This window comes from Vicugna pacos, chromosome 12 (genome assembly GCF_048564905.1).
Source record: "Vicugna pacos chromosome 12, VicPac4, whole genome shotgun sequence".
NCBI lineage: Eukaryota > Metazoa > Chordata > Mammalia > Artiodactyla > Camelidae > Vicugna > Vicugna pacos.
The window spans coordinates 23,760,764-23,781,351 of NC_132998.1; the positions used below are offsets into that span (position 1 = coordinate 23,760,764).

General features: G+C 39.8%; 1 long non-coding RNA gene across 1 annotated transcript in view; it reads left to right on the forward strand.

Annotated features, from left to right (window-relative positions):
* Positions 1–20,588, forward strand: part of LOC140700161 (uncharacterized) — a 109,710-nt gene that overhangs the window by 19,555 nt on the left and 69,567 nt on the right. The window contains exon 3 of the long non-coding RNA XR_012078432.1: positions 3,050–3,249. This is a non-coding gene — a long non-coding RNA (uncharacterized lncRNA). The remainder of the gene's footprint in view (positions 1–3,049; positions 3,250–20,588) is intronic.

Sequence of the window (20,588 nt, forward strand, 5' to 3'; positions counted from 1 at the left end):
TTACTAGGTTAGCTGTTGACAACTCGACATTTTGGCTAATTAAAAAAAAATCACCAATAGTGAAAATGCAGAATTTAAGGAACAGGGGAAATAAATGTTCCACCAAGTAGCCCCTTTATCACTTTTTCAAGACCACCTTTAATCAGTAGCCGTCCTATCAAGAACAAGTCCTGAGGAGAATGCTGTAATTTTGTTCATTTCAAGTCGCTGAAGATGTTTCTACTGTATTTGTTGTCTCCACTTTATGAATACTTTGGGGTTACCAAAAGATCATTTGTAGAACCTTCCCAAACATTCATCTTTTAAAGCCATTCTCTGGCACAAATAATTAGAACTTTTCTTTTTTCCTAGACTCATTGAACTTATTTTAGATCCACTGAACAGCTTTTATTATGCCTATATTGGGTAGGTTTATGCTACTGTTCTTTCATTGGTGATAAATTTTTACGAATCATATTTTTCCCCTGTTTGCATGATTCCAAAATATCCAGATGAATACAGAAACTCATCAATTATCTGCACCTTTTGTTTTCCCGGCACAAAGCACCAGGTGAAGATGACCACCTAGCGCACGGATTTTTTCCCACCTCTTAAAACCTGGTAGTTTGTGCCTGTAGACAGAGCTTTTGACAACAGATGAAACAAAGAGCCAGACTGAAAGGGTCATCTAGTTTTCTTGAATTCTGGGCAATGTCCCGAGATTGAAATGAATTGTTCTCCAAGCTGTGGGGAGTAGATATCTGAAATCACTCTTTTACAAGCTGCAGGAGGCTTGGGACTATAAAACAGTGAAATGTCAACTTGAAGGAAATTAAAGATTTCAAATCCTGAGCTTGACCTGAAAGAAAAAGTTGATTCCTGAGTAACCACAGTGGAGGAAACCATTGCTGCAGGGGATCTAGGCGGGAAGGGGTCCTCAAACCAGATGCTGAAATAAGAAAGAAGCAGGACAAATTGGTCTCAGTTTCCGTGCTACTGGTTACTGGTCACCTAGGTTCTGTAAAGGCCATGGAGCCAGTGTAGTGAGTTAGCACCTGTGCCTTGGAGCCAGACTGTCCAGGTTCTCAGTGCTGATTCTGCCACATCACTGTGTGAACTTGGGAGTGTCGACCTCACTAAGCCTCATCTGTAAATTGGGACTAAAAAGAGAACCTAACTCTTAGGATTGTGTGAAGAGTCGGTGAGTGAGTCCATGTAGACTTGGCACACAGCAAATGCCCAGTTAGAGAGCTCCCATTATTGTTACTTCTAGGAACATCTCAGATAAAAGATGTGAAGTGTTGTGAAAAGTGGCCAAGCAAATTCAAGACAATGTTAGTTTGTTTAATGCTCAATTAGACCTACCTCAGGAGCTCATCAGAGGTCTGGATAAAGTCTCAAACCATATTGTGAATGATCACCCCTTCTATCTCCTGATAGTTACACTCAGCTTGTGTTTTCAGAAGTTTAGAGGAGAAAGATATTTCTTCTTTGTACATATGCACCTGATCATGGATGCTACTGGCAGCCAAGCTCCTCACCCGAATGATTGTCTCTTATTTTAATAAAGCACAGGTCCATCCCTTGCCCTTGGAATTGAGAAATGTTGGAAAAGAAACAGGAGTAAGAGTCAGACTCCTTACTTCTTCCTTATCCTGCCTCAGAGTTACTTCATCCTTCTTTGGTTGTCCTGTCAGTAGATTAAACGTACTTGAGCCATTCCATAAGGTCATGACCTCCCTTCTCACGTAAGACCGCCCTAGTCAGGAGTTACAAAGACCAGCTTTCCGCCCTTGCAGAGACTGAATTTAGTGCATGGAGAATTGAACTGGAAGTGAAATGGATTCTGCTACTTAAGAAATAGTCTCAGGAGGAAAAAAAAAAAACCCCAAATATTGCTAATAACTGTGTCCTGTTTGCTGTGGGAGTGTATCACAGAATAAGAGAAGGGGCTAATAATTCAGGCAGATACTTTGAGTTCCGTTATAAAAGATGTTATCAGAATCGAAAAGCATTTGCTACTTAATAGCAATTCTATCAGAAGACCTATTTTTTTTTCCTCCAGGCCTGGTGGTATCATCAACTTCAGCCCAGAGAAAAGAGATTAGAAACAAGTCTTGTGGATGAAATAACACGTGGAGTTATATACAGCTAGCAGAATACATGATATTTTGAAAAATATCCTTGAAGCCGAGCTCCACCGTTAGAGGAAAGGAAATAAACAATAAGATTCTGTGATAGGAATTCTGAAAATTTGTGAGCGATGTTCCCTTTTCCCTTAAAATGGAGGACTTTGCATGTATATACTCTGATTGACATCATTAACATTTATTGAGTGACTCTTCTGTTAACAATAAGATTTACTCTCTCTGTATCTCTGTAAAACACCCGTCCACCTGCAGTCTCTGGGGGAGTGTCAGCACAGGGATGTTTTGATCAGCCTGATCCTCTAAGAAAACCTGAAACTGCCCTCCTTGGCTTCTCTTGCCAAAAGTACAACACTGTCCAACACTGCACAATGCTCTTAGCCTGTTGGCAAATAACGGGGAAATGTCCTATATCCTGTATACCATCTCTTCCTAGAATCCTCCAAAGGGGGACAAGATGAGGGATAGAGAAATGCTCGGCTGTGTGTGGGGAGGGCTCTGCCCTCTGCTTTTTTATTGTTCCCCTCCCCTGCCACCCCAGCACTGGGTCACAGGTGAGGATGGGTAGGTGGATGAAACTCATTGACCAGAACAGATTTGTACCTGTTTGCAAAGCACTAAGAAGAGCACACTGGATTATGAATGGCAGTAATTAGCAGTGAGCAGTCCGGTCGTTGTTAACATAACAGCTAACCCAGGCAGAGGTCCACATTGCCTCAGGAATGAGTGAGTCAGCCTTACAGAACTGTGAGGCACCTCTGCTGCGGTCTAATGTGTCCCTCTCTGAAGTCATCAAAACAAAAGAGCTCAGCAGGAAAGCAAGGCTGGAGAGTAATTTGGTGATCTATCACAGCAATTATTATTTTATAATATTTGTGGTAGAGACTGCTCCTTGTTAACCAAAATCCATTCTCCCCTCCTAGGCATATGCTTAGCGCACCCCAAGAGTGCCTGTCCCTCTCTTCTTTGAGATGCAGCCGTAGGACTAAATTCTCAAAAATGGAATGGGAGTGCAAGTGATGAGTATGACTCCTGCATCATTTGCTGAAGGTGAAGTGGCTGCTCTGGATCTGGTCTCTCTCACTCTTCCCTGTATGCCCAGCACCTGGCTTTGACCATGAAGGTGAGGACAGGGCTCTTTTGGGGTGGTGGGTGCTGGGGTAACAGATGGGAGAAATATGAGCACCTGAATGCCTGTGTAGATGAAAGCCAGCCTGGACCTGCACTGCCCACTTCAAGTGTGTGAGGGAAATAAATGCCTGGATTCTCTAGTCCATTGTATTTTGAGATCTCTCTGGGAAAGCATCTTATAATTTCCCTTGTTGCAATATATTACGCAATAGATCCTTCCACAAAATATTGTGTGTGTACATATATATAATTATATTCATTTTCTGTAGCTGCATAACAAATGGCCATAAACTTAGGGCCATGAAACTAGAGAAATTAATGAACTCACAGGTGTGTAGGTCATGCTTAGGTGAGTTCTCTGCTCAGGGTCTCTCCGGGCTGAAATCAAGGTGTTGGCTGGGGCTCCCATCGCATCTAAGGCTCAGGGTCCCCTCTTCTAAGCTCATGCGTTGCTGACCGAATGCATTTCCTTGCTGCTGTAGACTGAGGTTCCTATTTTCTTGTTGGCTGTAGGTTCAGGCCCTCTCCTGATTCCTGGAGGCTGTCTGCAGTTCCTTGCTATGTGGCCACCCCTACCCCCCATAGGTAGTTCACAGCATAGTTTTCACTTCTTCTTTCAGTCAGGAGCATATCTCTCTAACTTCCTTCTCAGATGCTTACAATCCAGAGAGAACTCTGCTTTTAAAGAGCTTGCCTGATTAGGGCAGGCCCACCTCGATGACCCCCCCTTTTGCCATATTAGGTAATATAATCACAGGAGTGATGTATCATCAAATTCAAGTTCTCTTTTTATATTTTACATATCAGTATACACAATATATATATCTCTAGGAAACCTACTGACTCACAACAATAAAAGAAGTGTTATACTATTTAATTAGCTCATTATTTACACATATTGATAAAATGAACTTTATCTGAAATGAAAAGAACTTAATTTCATTAGCATATTTAACTGAACAGCATGATAGCAAAAAGAGCATAAGCTTCAAGCTGCAAGAGAGACTGGGAGAGTGAGATTTTGCACGGTCTAAATTGGGGGAGAAAGTTGTAGTGGATATCTGGTAAATGAAAAACACTTTCTGCCCTAAGCAGAGGATTGTTTCTGTATTATTCGTCATTTTATCTCCTGCACCCAGTTCAATGATTTGCCCATAGTAGGTTCTTAATCAGTAGGCTCTTAAACATTGTTGAATGAATGTTTGCTACACAATACATGCAAAATGCTTGGTGCCTGGGCTTGGCATACGCCAGGTAGTTGATAAACTTTGACTACTAGTAACTACATTGTTTAGAGACTCCAAATTTGTGTGTGTGGTCGGTGGATGCTTTCTAACAATGTACTGGTGGATTCAGGATAAGCACTGACAGCTAAAAGCTCTCCTGGGTGCATTAACCACAGGTGGGCTGGAGGGGGTCTGCTCTGGGGTGAGGAAATGGGAAGTCAAGGGTCTCTTTCTAGCCTGGTGATACTTTGTGGGCTAAGGTGGCTGAAAGGGGATGGCCCTGTAGCAACTGCTCAAGCTGCTGCCGCTGAAACTCATTTTATGCAGCTAGTGGAAGGGTAAATGCTTAAAGCTTTCTTTGTTTTAGCAAAAAGGAAACAATCCCCGCCCTAATGGTGGCAAAACTTCGCCTGAAGCTGAGATGGGGGAAGAACGTTAAGATCTCTGAATCAGCACCGTCTTTTTGGCAACATTTCAGCCAGCTTGCTTCTCTTTTGCTTACTTGTCTCCCTTTCTGGCCCATGGCCAGGCAGCCACATATGCTTAGATTGCACGGTGAAATATACACTCCAGACTCTGCTCACCTTCTCAGAACTAGAAACTGAGCACACTGATGTAGCAACAAAATTTGGATTGCAAATATGCTGCCTCTCTCTTCCCTGGACAGCCACCGAGTGACTTTGGTAGATATATGACTTTGCTAGGGCTGCCATAACAAAGTACCACAAGCTGGTGGCTTCAACAGCAGAAATTTAGTGTCTCATGGTTCTGGAGGCCAGACGCCCAAGAAAGGTATCAGTGACTTGGTTCTGTTCAAGTGCCATGAAGAAGGGGTCTGTTCCAGGCATCTCCCCTAGCTTCTGGAATTTTGCTGGCAATGTTAGGTGTTCCTTGTTTTGTCTTCCTTCGTTTGTAGAAGCATCACCCCAGTCTACGCCTTTATCTTCATGGGGTGTTCTCCCTGTGTGCTTCTGTCTCTGTGTTCAAATTTCCCCATTTTATAAGGACACAGTCATACTGAATTAGGCCTAATCTAATGACCTCATCTTAACTTGATCATCTGCAAAGTCTCTGTTTCCAAATAAAATCACATGCACAAGTACTTGGGGTTAGGATTTGACAGCTTTTGGGGGGACAACCCAAATAATGAGAAACTGGTACATGTATATGTCCCTTTGCTAAAACAAAAACCAGTAGTGGTCTACTGGCCTCTTAAAATGTTAAGATTACTTCCAGGATCTTGGGCAAGAATCAGGATCTGCAAAGACAGTGATTCTTGACGTGGATTTTTTAGGATAACCCTAACTCCATGTAATGTTTTTTGATAAAAGCAATTGATTGAACACAATTAAAAGAGATTTACACATGTGCCTTTGTGAGATTTCCAAGATAAATGAACGATCTAGTCAGAAAAATCAGTGGTTATGATTATAGTTACGATTTATGGCAGATAGTCTCTGGCAGACACTGTATGGAGAGTTTAAGCACAGTGATATTGCAGAGTGAGTGAGTGTTAATCGGCTCGCTATACGGATGAAGAAACTGAGTCTCAGGATGGTTAAAGAACACGCCTAAGGTCCGGCTCAGCCTGGGAGGGGTGCGTTTGATCTTCACAACTGTTTAGCACACTGCCTGTTTTGATTTCAGAAAATAGGGTCTCTATACATTTGAGGCTCAAGTCAGCTGTACAATTTACGACTGAATGTGAAAAAATGAGACTCGGGACAAACTAGACTTTTAATAAAAAGGGAGAAATGTGACTCACAGTGCTGAAATGGTGCTTCATTGATTTGCTAATACCAGTTTCATCAGCTCCAACATGGTTAGACCTGAAGTGAGCAGGCAGTGTTATACTTCTCTTGTTATTAAGAAAAATGTGGATTTGTGTTTTAAATAATTCTTCACATTTAAAAAAATATTATTTTTACCTTCTGAGGTCACTTGCATGTGAAAATTAAAGAGGCAAAAATTCAAATCTTGCGTACATCACTACTAAAAGCACTTCAGAAAGACAGGAATTATTTAGAGTTTGATAATGCAGAGTTTAGGAGAGTGTCATTTGTTTTAAATTACTCTCGTGGTCTAGAAAATGTAGACTCCTCATCAAACTATTTAATTGAAGTCTTCTTAATACGCAGGTTAAGTTACATTAAAGAGAAGATGAAGAACCTCTTTAAGTCACTTTGCTGTAATAGGATTTTGTGGTTAAGAACCTAATTTAAAATAAATGGGCCATTGGCTAGACTCAGACATTTCCGTCATACAAATTTCTGCTCCAAATCTATTTGCAGTGATGGATTTTTATCTGTTGTAAAAATGGCCTATCACTTTGGACCTTGTACGTTCATGTGCATGTAGTAATCGATGAGCAACTTTTGAAAAATTTTGCTAATTACCAATAGTCTGCTTTTATGATGATAAAGTGAAAGAATTTTTTTTGTTTGTTTTCATATTCTTTTTCATCGTAAGTTACTACAAGATACTGAATATAGTTCCCTGTGCTGTACAGTATAAACTTGTTGTTTATCTATGTTATATAAAAATCTGCAAATCTTGAACTCCCAATTTATCCCTTCCCACCTCTTTCTCCCCCTGATAACCATGTTTGTTTTCTATGTTTGTGAATCTGTTTTTGTTTTGTAAATTAGTTCATTTGTCTTTTTTTTTAATATTCCACATGTAAGTGATATCATATGGTATTTTTCTTTCTCTTTCTGACTTATTTCACTTAGAATGACAATCTCTAGGTCCATCCATGTTGCCGTAAATGACGTTATTTTATTATTTTTTATGGCTGAGTAGATTCCATTGTATAAATATACCACAGCTTTTTTACCTAGTCATCTGTTGATGGACATTTAGGTTGTTTCCATGTCTTGGCTATTGTATATAGTGCTGCTATGAACATTGGGGTGCATGTATCTTTTTGCATTAAGGTTCCTTCCAGATATATGCCCAGGAGTGGGACTGCTGGATCATTTGTAAATCTACTTGTAGTCTTTTGAGGAGTCTCCATACTGTTTTCTATAATGGCTGCACCAAACTACATTCCCACAAACAACGTATGAGGGTTCCCTTTTCTCCACACCCTCTCTAGCATTTATCATTTGTGGACTTTCTGGACATTCTGACTAGTATGAGGTAATACCTCATTGTGGTTTTGATTTGCATTTCTCTGATAAGTAGTGATATTGAACATTTTTTCATGTGCCTATTGGCTATTTGTATGTCTTCATTGGAGAATTACTTGTTTAGGTCTTCTGCCCATTTTTGGATTGTGGTGTTTGTTTTTTTCTTATTAAGTTGTATGAGCTGTTTATATATTCTGGAAATTAAGCCCTTGTAAGTATCATTTTTCTGCAAATATTTTCTCCCATTCTGTAGGTTGTATTTTTGTTTTGCTTATAGTTTCCTTTTGTGCAAAAGCTTATAAGTTTAATTAGGTCCCATTTGTTTATTTTTGCTTTTATTTCTAGTGCCTGGGTAGACTGCCCTAGTAGAACACTGCTGAGCTTTATGTCAAATAATATTTTGCCTATGTTTTCTTCTAAGAAGTTTATAGTGTCTTGTCTTATGTTTAAGTCTTTAAGCCATTCTGAGTTTATTTTTGTGTATGGTGTGAGGGAGTGTTCTAACTTCATTGATTTACATGCAGCTATCCAGTTCTCCCAACACCAGTTGCTGAAGAGACTGTCTTTACACCATTGTATGTTCTTGCCTCCTTTGTCAAAGATTAATTGACCAAAGATTTGTGGGTTTAATTCTGGGCTCTCTATTCTGTTCCATTGATCTATATGTCTGTTTTTATACCAATACTGTACTATTTTGATTACTGTAGCTCTGTAGTATTGTCTGGGAGGGTTATTCCTCCAACTTTATTCTTTTTCTTCTGTAATGCTTTGGCAATCCTGGGTCTTTTGTGGTTCCATATAAATTTTAGGATTATTTGTCCTAGGTCTGTGAAAAATGCCCTGAGTAATTTGTTAGGGATGGCATTAAATCTATAGATTGCTTTGGGTAGTATGGCCATTTTAACAATATTAATTCTTCCAATCCAAGAACATGGGATATCTCTCCATTTCTTTGAGTCATCTTTAATTTCCTTAGTCAATATTTTGTAGTTCTCTGCGTCTAAGTCTTTCAGATAAAGTGAGAGAATTTAGCACAGATATAAGATCTGCTTTAAGCCAGTGAGTACCCTTGAAACTTTTTCTGCCCCAGAAATTCAGGCACAGAAGCCTCACATGTTTATTCAGCATGTACTTATTAAACATGTATTGTGGTTGAGGCACAGTTCTAGGTGATTGAGATGCATCAGGAGACAGGCTGATACAGATCCCTGCGTTGTGGAGTTTTTGTCTAGTGTGGGATTGGAGAGGGGGAAAGGCAACAAGCAATAAGATAATAAGGAAGAAGTGTCAGAATAAAAATCAGAATAAAATAGTCAAAGTGAAAGAGATGTGATAATGCCATGAGAAAAAGAAAAAAGGATACCAAGGCAAGAAGCATTGGGGATGTTGAGAAGTGATGTCACAGTTTTAAATGGCTTGATCGGGGCAGGCCTCACTGTGAAGATGACACTAGAATCTCAGACTGGAGAAGTTGGAATCAGTGTTTCCCCTAGATGAAGCTCAGCTGAAATTGATGAAGAATACAGCTTATGTATATTGAAATCACAGGTTTTCCCTGAGAGGTGATGGGAACAGGGATGGAGTAAATGGTAGTGAGATGGTTGTACATTGGTGTAGCAAGTTACTCAGAGGTGGCATTCTTAAATCAGCTCAAGACAAGATGGGGATGTTGAAAATTACCTTGAAACTTCTTGGGGAAAGTGTCCATTGGCGATCAGACCATCTCTTAGGAACTTAGCACTGCCGGGTTTTCTTTTGGCTTTGGAGTAGATGCTGTTTCTTTGGTTGAGTAGCAGATAACATCAGTGATTTGCATGGAAGGACCACACTGAATACTTAAATATAGTAAAAGGGTCATAAGGGAGCTGAGACTCAGGTCACAGCAGATTCTTGTCTCTTGTTTCGCTCACTCTGGGGAGGCTGATCATTGAGGTGGGTGGCAGGCAAGTGCTATTTTAACACCTTTTTCTTTCTCTCCCAGGCAAGCATAGTTGAGTTTGCATAAATTATTCAAAGTAATTATTTAACGTGGTGACACTTTCTACCTACCAACCTCAGCTCTTGTGTTATCAGCTGCTATCTGTGCCTCCATCTCTCTCTGCCTCTTGGACACTGACCTTCACTGACCAGTTTTCTACTGCTTTACAAAGCCCCTGAAGTTTAGGGTAATATGGAATTTGCCCTTTGTATATTGTTCAATTGGGCTATCTCTACTAAGCTATTCAAACATATATATCACCTATATACTTTTCTTTTGGTCTGTTCCATTTAGTTCAATAAAAATGAGTCAAATGAGTTAAAGAAAAAACTTAGGCAACATAATCACAATTTATTTCTATACACTTAACTTCATATAGACAAGATCCAAATTAACTGCTGGAGGCAGTGAAAGAATTTAGGACAAGTTCACAATATCATGAAGCTGAAAGACCCTTAGCTTAATTATTAGTCAGGATTATTCTGATTACATATACGTAAACTCCTTGGGGATAAGAAATAAGAAGATTAATTTGTCTTTTTCTAAGCAACATATTACAAGCTTAACCAAGATTAACCACATTATAACAACTAAGATAATACATTCAAGATTCCACTTACTTAATTTTGAAGGTTTTTTTTAAACATTTTTTATTGATCTATAATCATTTTACAATGTTGTGTCAAATTCCAGTGTTCAGCACAATTTTTCAGTCATTCATGGACATATACACACTCATTGTCACATTTTTTTCTTTGTGAGTTATCATAACATTTTGCGTATATTTCCCTGTGCTATACAGTGTAATCTTGTTTCTCTATTCTACACTTTTGAAATCCCAGTCTATCCCTTCCCACCCTCTACCCCCCTGGTAACCACAAGTCTGTATTCTCTGTCCATGAGTCTTTAGATTCCACATATGAACGATCTCATATGGTATTTTTCTTTCTCTTTCTGGCTTACTTCACTTAGAATGACATTCTCTAGGAGCATCCATGTTGCTGCAAATGGCATTATGTTGTTGGTTTTTATGGCTGAGTAGTATTCCATTGTATAAATATACCACCTCTTCTTTATCCAGTCACCTATTGATGGACATTTAGGCTGTTTCCATGTTTTGGCTATTGTAAATAGTGCTGCTATGAACATTGGAGTGCAGGTGTCATCCTGGAGTAGATTTCCTTCTGGATACAAGCCCAGGAGTGGGATTCCTGGGTCATATGGTAAGTCTATTCCTAGTCTTTTGAGGAATCTCCACACTGTTTTCCATAGTGGCTGCACCAAACTGCATTCCCACCAGCAGTGTAGGAGGGTTCCCCTTTCTCCACAGCCTCTCCAGCATTTGTCATTTTTGGATTTTTGAATGACAGCCATTCTGACTGGTGTGAGGTGATACCTCATTGTAGTTTTGATTTGCATTTCTCTGATAATTAGTGATATTGAGCATTTTTTCATGTGCTTTTTGATCATTTGTATGTCTTCCTTGGAGAATTGCTTGTTTAGGTCTTCTGCCCATTTTTGGATTGGGTTGTTTATTTTTTTCTTATTGAGTCGTATGAGCTGCTTATATATTCTGGAGATCAAGCCTTTGTCGGTTTCACTTGCAAAAATTTTCTCCCATTCCGTAGGTTTTCTTCTTGTTTTATTTCTGGTTTCCTTTGCTCTGCAGAAGCTTGTAAGTTTCATTAGGTCCCATTTGTTTATTCTTGCTTTTATTTCTTCTAGGAGAAAATTTTTGAAATGTATGTCAGATAATGTTTTGCCTATGTTTTCCTCTAGGAGGTTTATTGTATCTTGTCTTATGTTTAAGTCTTTAATCCATTGTGAGTTGATTTTTGTATATGGTGTAAGGGTGTGTTCTAGCTTCATTGTTTTACATGCTGCTGTCCAGTTTTCCCAACACCATTTGCTGAAGAGACTGTCTTTCTTCCATTGTATATTCTTGCCTCCTTTGTCGAAGATGAGTTGACCAAAAGTTTGTGGGTTCATTTCTGGGCTCTCTATTCTGTTCCATTGGTCTATATGTCTGTTTTGGTACCAATACCATGCTGTCTTGATGACTGTAGCTCTATAGTATTGTCTGAAGTCTGGGAGAGTTATTCCTCCAGCCTCTTTCTTTCTCTTCAGTAATGCTTTAGCAATTCTAGGTCTTTGATGGTTCCATATAAATTTTATTATGATTTGTTCTAGTTCTGTGAAATATGTCCTGGGTAATTGGATAGGGATTGCATTAAATCTGTAGATTGCCTTGGGCAGTGTGACCATTTTAACAATATTGATTCTTCCAATCCAAGAGTATGGAATATCTTTCCATTTTTTAAAGTCTTCTTTAATTTCCTTCATCAATGGTGTATAGTTTTCTGTGTATAATTCTTTCACCTCCTTGGTTAGATTTATTCCCAGATATTTTATTACTTTGGGTGCTATTTTAAAGGGGATTATTTCTTTACTTTCTTTTTCTGTTGATTTATCGTTAGTGTAAAGAAATGCAACTGATTTTTGAACATTAATTTTGTAACCTGCTACCTTGCTGAATTCTTCAATCAGCTCTAGTAGCTTTTGTGTGGACCTTTTAGGGTTTTCTATATATAGTAACATGTCGTCAACATATAATGACACTTTTACCTCTTCTTTTCCAATTTGGATCCCTTTTATTTCTTTCTCTTGCCTGATTGCTGTGGCTAGGACTTCCAGGACTATGTTGAATAGGAGTGGTGATAGTGGGCATCCTTGTCTTGTCCCAGATTTTAGTGGGAAGCTTTTGAGTTTTTCACCGTTGAGAACTATGCTGGCTGTAGGTTTGTCATATATAGCTTTTATTATGTTGAGATATGTTCCCTCTATACCCACTTTGGCGAGAGTTTTTATCATAAATGGGTGTTGAATTTTATCAAATGCTTTTTCTGCATCGATTGAGATGATCATGTGGTTTTTGTCCTTTCTCTTGTTGATGTGATGTATTACATTGATTGATTTGCGTATGTTGAACTAGCCTTGTGTCCCTGGGATGAACCCCACTTGGTCATGATGTATAATCTTTTTTTATGTGTTGTTGGATTGTATTTGCTAAAATTTTGGTGAGTTAATTTTGAAGATTGAAGCTAATTCTTCAAAATGCCCAAACTGAAAAAAAGTTTTTTTGTGTTAGTGATTGTTTCACATGTTGTATTGTGTTTAATCGATTAAACACAATTCTAAATAAGTTTTTCTTTCTCTCTCTCTCTTTTTTTTTTGGTAGGAAGGATGTTAAAATTATAGGAGAAGCAACTAAAATTTACCTTTTCTCTCAGTAGAGTTCCTAAAGTGGAGACTTTTTCAAAATTACCAAAGATAATTACACTCCCCAAATTTTCATCTTGTACTCAATGGGAAATATCATTAACCCTCCTTCAGTATACTTTTGAAAAATGTGCAGAGTTTAGAGGTGGGTAGCATGGACTTTATTCCAAAAGAATGAAAAATAAAAGGCTTAAAATGTGCTGCTCCATTCTGGCTGACTGTCAAGTTTCCAATTTTCCACAGTTTTTCAGTGAATAGGATAACCCTTACTAATAGCTAATTTCACATGTATTTAGGATAAAGTAGTTAAGCCACTCCAGTGGATTTGACATCAAGGATTAGTTGCTAAATAATTTATGGACTTATTTTTTAAATGAAAATTTAGGAAGGAAATAGCTTTATAAACAGGAGTCTGAGGATATAACCTGAAAAAATTCCAAACCCAGTTGTAGCTGTGATGCGGGTAAAGGGGGTGAGTGGGGAGTGATCTTCCAGACAGCAGTGCTGGTGGCACAAAAGAAATTCCTTAGAATCCACTGTTCAAAGTCACCAAAGCAAACCAACGGGTAGTAAAGTTCTGGAGGGAGACCTAGGGTCTGGGAAGCCACTGCAAATGCTGAAACTGCACAAACACGTCTAGAAGATCTAACAGGCAGTCCTGCCTGCCTGGGAGTTATTTGCGAGAGGAAATGTGGAAACTTGTGGGAAGGAATTCACTCAAAAAAGGTTGAGGTGTGCAAGTCTGGTCCAAGGACAATGGGTCATTGTCAGAAGAGAGGGGCAGACTGAGGTTAACGAGGTTTATGGTGCTCAGATTTCCCTCTGGTCCTGGCTGTATCCACAGACCAGTGCCCAAGCCCAGGGAGGAAGAGTGTCGGATCACCAGTATCTTGTGAAATACAGGTTGGGCAGCGTGGCTCCGTGGCCTGTCACAGAATACAACCCAAGTGGGGGTTGGGGTAAGCTCCTCAGTTCAGCCTGAAGGCGGCTGGCACAGGCGCAGTGGTTACACACGGGAAATGTCGTTCAGGTCAGCCACCTGGGATCCCCTGGAACATGTTACCTGAGTAAAGGGCAACCTGGCTGCAACCTGACACCCGAGCAAGTACTACAGGGGAAGAGGAGGGCAAAGGCTCCCGTGTGGCAGCCAGGAGGATCCAATCCGGGAGCCCATGTGGTGACACACCCTCTGAGGATTTCCTTAGCTACCCCAGGAAGCCTGGGAGGGGGCTGGAGCTTCCTGTGATTCACCCGGAGGGTTCAGACCAGACAGACACTTTTGTTAAAAATCCCTTGATTTTTTTTAAACAATCTCCGGAAGGCTGGTGTGGCTGGTGAAATACAGATTACACGTGCAAGTGCTTTTACTCAAAAAGCCCAGCTCTACTCACCGCGTTTTCTTCTCCAGCCCCCGCCGCCACCCCCAGCACAGTCACACTGCTTTACAAGTGAAAATATTGCATGAGCACCTACATGATTCAGCCTGATATCGACACAATGGGAAAAAAAAAGCTTTTACATTAAGGCTGTTTCATCTGGTTTGGGAGTCATCATATGTTGAAAAAAATGAAGCAGAACGAAACTTCTTGTATAAACTAAGATAAAGCATCCTATATAGCTATTGTGTTAGAATGAACAACTTGGTAGATTCATTCAGGACCGGTTTGTTGGAAGAAGTGAGGTGATACAAATATTGGAGAGGAGTATCGCTCTGTTTTTACTGGCGCCTGGGAAGCCACATTCCCCTCTGTGCCCATGCGTATGCGCGCGCGCACGCGCGCACACACACACACACACACGGAGTTATCTGAAGTGGAGCAAGGTCATTGAATAGTACTTCCAACAACCCCCCAGAGCACAATCCAGAGTTCCATTGCCCTCCTCAGGAGATGCCCAAGTAAGTAATAGCCATGAAGACTGTAAGTGCCCATATTTGAATCTCTTGGGCACTGGGAAGAGGGAAGCAGGCCCATGATTCATGCAAAATTCAAGCTATAAAAGCCGAGCACCTACACAGTGTGAGCTGGAGACAGCCTGGCTATGAGTCAGTCACCCAGGATGAGCTCAAGTGCTCCCCTGTGTAATCATGGAAAAGGTACTTCTCGTCCTCACCTGTCAAATGGGAATAGCACTCACCTTAAAGAGTTATGAAAGTGGAACATATACATGAAGCCTAGTAAGGGGTCTGGCGTACGGAAAGAACTCAATTCCGGACAGGTAGCAGGTGTCTCCCAACCACAAAAACTGGGGAAAGACCGTGCGGTGTGGCTACAAGAAATACAAGAATTCAGTGAAACCAATAGTTAGTGACTGTCCCCTAGAAGAATCATTCTGGACTCAACATAGCCTTCTATGTCTCAGCTCTGGACCCTTTTGTTTCCTTCTGCGTCAAGGGATAAGTTATCCACTCTTCTTGCAGCAGCCAGGAGCTGCAGTCAAGGTCTTGTTCACTGCACTGAGTGCCTGGAAGTTGGGAATCCGAGGAATGCAGCCTATCTTTGGAATCTTCACTTCTTGGGTGCTGTCAGCCCTGCTGCTGCTCTGGGGCTGGGGGCAGCTGTCGTGGCTTTTTCCTCTTCAATCCTTTCATTCAGTGTCACTATCAAGTGCTTGCCACTACTGCTGCCACCTCTGGGTCTGGCACTTGGAAAGACTTTGGAAGGAATAGAGGAGTGTCTCCTTCCCACTTGTGTTGGGCTGGCCTCTCCTGGTTCTGGGCTGGGGTCTTGGCACTGAGACCACTTACTTGGTCTTTGATGCTGCTCGGTAGCCCCAGCCCTCTCATTTCCAGGGGAAAAGGTGGGTTTATAATTAAAATAGAGAGAACTTTGGGATTTTACAGACCCCAACTCTCCCTCCCCTAATCTACCATTTAATGATGCTTTGAAAAGTATATCATATAATCCAAACAACAACACTGGAACGTGGATATAATTTCCCCCATTTTACGTATGACAAAACTGACCTGACAGGTAGTTGAAGGTGGAGCCAGGACACAAACTCAAATATTCTGGCTCCAAAGCTTCTCTGTTTTCCTTCTATCATTACACACAAAACTCCTGGTGGGCAAAGACCCAGCCCTAAGAAATATACCCTCAATATCTTAATACTTCCTAATCCATGTGAAGTACTCAATTATGATTTGTTGCATGAATGAATGTTGAGTACAAACACAAGGTAATCATCAAACAACTCAGTGATAACAGGGCTGCTCCCATTTCTCTAGACACTGTTCAGGTATATAACTTGGGGAGCATGTTGGGTGTTAATGATGGAGGTTCCTGCGAATTTTGCAATGCACAGTAGAAGTCTGGTCACGTGTTGTGGATGGGGGCACATCTAGCACACAATATACATGAAAGATTTGAGTGAAAACAGGCGTGGCTTCATGCAGATCGGCTTGGACTTAAACCAATAATGAGAATAAACAGGAGTAATGGTAGCAGAGCAGCCCAACAAGTGACTTCCGCAGTTAAGCACATTGATATTCAGCAGTGCAGGAGAGCTGACACAGAGAAAGAGCCAGTGTGCTAAATTTTAGGGAAGAAATGAAATATACCGTGGAGGGAGAGGGGGAGAAACAGAAAAAAGCTCACTGTGTGTGAGGTGGAAAAAGTTAATAGATTGCTGTATGGCTGAGGAAATGAAAAGACATTGTTTCAAGAGGCTTCTGTTCCTCTGTCCCCACTACAAAGAAATGACAAATTCCCTCTGAACATTGTGGACCCAGCTTTCTCTTTCTCTTCTTTTTTTTCCTCCTCCCTAATCAATTACTTGTTTGTAAAAGATACCTTAACAATGACTAGAAATTAAAAAGTGTTTCTCTATCAACAGAAGACCTGCCTTATGAGTTGGATTACAGGCACAAAAGAGCTCAGGAAAAAACCCATAAATCTAAGTAACAAGATAAAAAAGAAAACATCATACTAACTCTGGTTATTGGCAACTGTATGTCTTAATATTTCACCCTATTGTGTGACATGCAATTCATTCATAAACTCATCAGTTACCCAGGATTTTTCTGAATCTTACTGAGTAGCAGGTACAAGGCTGGGGACAATGTGGCACTGTCCTGTCTTCAAAGAGCCTATGCCCTTTAGGGAGTATAATTATGTATCTTATTACAAATAAGTAATTTGTAATATTATTTGTAATAGGATATATACACAATTCTCTGAAAGCATTCTACCTGAGGGATGGATGGGGGCTGTAAGGTTTCCCCTTACAGATCAAAGAGGCTACCTGTGAGTTACATCTTGACTAATGAGTAACAAAAAGGGTGTGTGGCAGGTCCAGGCCCAGGGAAAAACATCTGGGAAGGCTTGGAAGTCTTCTTGAATAGAATAAATATATAAGGGTAGATTTCGACTAGGTGGGACCTGGAGATTGTATACTTGGGGGATTTTTCATAAAAATAGTAAATCTTTATAATATGAAATTAAAGTGAAGATTTATTTAGAATGGGAAGGTGGATGACAACTTTTGAATGTAAAAGCTCACAAATATCACAAAGCTCACAATATCCAGAAAGATAAAACTTAATATTGAATGAACTAGCTGCCTAACATACTCTATGATACTTTTCCTTAGAATTTTGGTGGTGGCCAGAGGGACTCAGACTCTTTGATAGCCTCTCCATATGGCAACAATTTTGCAATATAATATAAATTGGAAAAAGAAAGAGAATTCATTCATTTTTCTGGGATGGTTGATAAAATTTGATTTTTATTATTACCAGGTTAGAAAAAGTTTGTTTCAATTTCACAACCCTTTGTTTTTAATGCCATGTTAAATTTTTCAGAATGTTTTCAAATTTGGGGAACTAGCATCAAGGTTCTTTTATGCATAAGCTGTAAGATTCCAGAGTGTTTGAATTTATTTTTGGTGGTGACTCATCTTCAGTTCTCTTTGAATTAATCACATTATCATCTTGTTGTCATTAATGTTTTCATTATGGTGACACATCACATGTGTTTTTTATCTTCCTTGATGTTAGTTATTTTGTGTCAAATCTAAAGAAATTGAATATTTTTTGCACTGTGTTCACATGCTTCACTCCACTTCAACTAATTGGATTATCAAACAATTATCTATGAGCCTTTTTATTATGTTTATTCAAAATTTACCTCTTCCTATGAGTGAGTTTTCAGCATCAGGATAATGTCTATAGATTTTATCACTCATCTTTACCATGTTTGATATTTCATTAATTTTATCTGAATATTTTACATTTTTAATACATAAATTTAAGTATAGTAAAAGGAGGGCCCCTTCAACTACATCTGAATCAGGAATCTGTAATTTCTCACTAGTTCTATCAAAATGACTGCCAAATTACAGTCAAATTGTAGTTTTGAGTTTTTATTAACTTTTAAGTAAATTTTTGCATCTCACTCTTGTCCATGTTGCAAATCTTGAACAGATTTATAATGGGTATATCAAACAGTTACATCCAGACAGGAAAACAAAACAAAACAAAACAAAACAAAACAAAGTCATCAACAACCTCAGGAACTGCGGGTCCAGTTCTTCTCCGGCAGGATTAAGGAATGAGCTGCACATAGCATTTATTCTATAAATTTACTAATGATCAGTGCTAAGACCGTCTCACCTTCTGTAACAGCTGCATTGTCACAATGTTTAATTGTAAATGTAGCTTAGTGGCAGATTACAACTGAACAGATTTATTCCACTTTGTTAAATAAAATCACACATAAAGGCTTTTCTGGTGGCAAAATAAAGTTAAATATATATTTCTTCCACATAAATATATTCCACTATATCCAAACTAAATATAACTCTAGTCAGCTTCTCCTTAACTGGATCCGCAAAATGCTGATGGCCACTCCAGTGCCACTCAACACAAGGGATTGTCACCAGAAATAATCAATAAATCCATTATAAGAATAGAGGAGTTTTATCTCTGTTTTATACTATCGCCTAAGACTCACAGATTCAAGAAGCACTTGAATTGTGTTCCACTAGACTACAAAATGAGGGGAGGGGACTTATAAAGGCAAGAATCACAAAACTATGCAAGTAGTTTGTCAAGAATTAAAATTGGAGCTGGCAAGAAGGGCACTTGTTAAGTAAGGATTGGTTGGGATCCGAAATGGTTGCATAGTTACAGGGAAAGAACTTGAGCCCAGAAGGTTGCAGCTGGCCGCTGCTGGCAGGTATTGTTTTGAGAACAGCTGGTGGTGTCCTTGGGTTTGATGCAGTTCAGAAAATTCGAGTTCTCAGTGGTGCAGGATCATGTCTGAAACCACATCCACAATGGCCAACTGGCTCCGTTTTTGATGCCTGAACCCTAGTTACTCCATTTTGATTTTCAAATGTGTTCTTTTCTTTAATGGTGGAAGCAGGCACACAGTGCATGTTTGACAGGTTGTAAGACAGGCTGTCCTAGCTAGCATCGGGTTTAAGTTATATCATGTATAAGCCTGAATGACTTGTCCATACCTTAATATGTGAAAGTGTCTTTCATTGGGATCATGTGACTGAGGGAAGGCTGCAGTGGGAAGAGACAGTGTTCTTAACTGAGTGTGGTTAAAAATATCTTATTTCAGGGGGTAGGGTACAGCTCAGTGATAAAGTACATGCCTAGCATGCACAAAATCCTGGGTTTAATCCCCAGTACCACCATTAAAAAATAATGACAAAAAATACAAATATTTATTTTTTAAAAATTAAAATAAATAAATGAGTATTTCATGCAAGAATAAAGCCTAGTTTATAATAGTTTAAATAAATAAATAAATTACCCTGATTACCTCCCCTACCAAAAAAAAAAGCTTTGAAAAAAATCTTATTTCTCCAAATGTATGAAGGCATAATTATCCTAATTTTATAAAAACGTAGAAATCCTTCCTGCCTCCCTTATTTTCTGAATAATTTTGTCCATAAAGCATTCATTGGGACCAAGCAAGGTTGGTGTCAGGAGTGGCAGTGGAAGTGGTGGCAGCATGAAGTATCAGAGCCCAAACAAGGTGAAGATAAGGGACACCTGGGTGAGGAGGAAGAGGAAATGGATAAAGGTGGGCTGTCAGAGCCCAAGAAGAATGAGGAGGGTCTCCATGAGGCCCAGTGCAGGACACTGAAGTCCAGCAGTGGTAAAGAGGGATTCTGAGCCACAGTAGGGTAGGAATGAGTGGGGAGGGTTGGTGGCAGTGGCAGCTCAGAGCAGGGTGTCAGGACCTGAACTGGAGGAGATGAAAACTAATGAATACATGATCAGGTGGTCTCTGGCACCAGATGAGGGGAGCTTCTAAGTGGCAGGGGTAGGTGAGAAGACTGATTTCATAAAGGAGGAATTGGCCCAAAAGGTAAATAAATTGAGGTTTGGGAGCCAGGTTTTTCACTGTCAAAGAACAGAGTTCTAAATATGCTAAGGAAGCACCTAGAAGGAACCTTGTGATGTTGGATTGCAATAGGTGGTATAGGTTGAACTCATATATGGAAAGATAAAAAAGTAAATACAGATGTAAATGTGTGGATATCAGTATGTTCCTTAGCTTCTCCAACAAGAAGGCTTGGGAATAGCAACACCCCCAAAGGAATGAGCACCCCTAGTGCCCCCATCTTGGTTTGTTAATACCATGGCAGCTTTGGGTCAGGGGAATTACAAGATAAGCTTGAAGATATTGTTATTCTAGGAATCAAAGATGCTGGGGACATGTCAAGATTCACAGAAGCCAGCTTGAAGGGGTGCCCACTG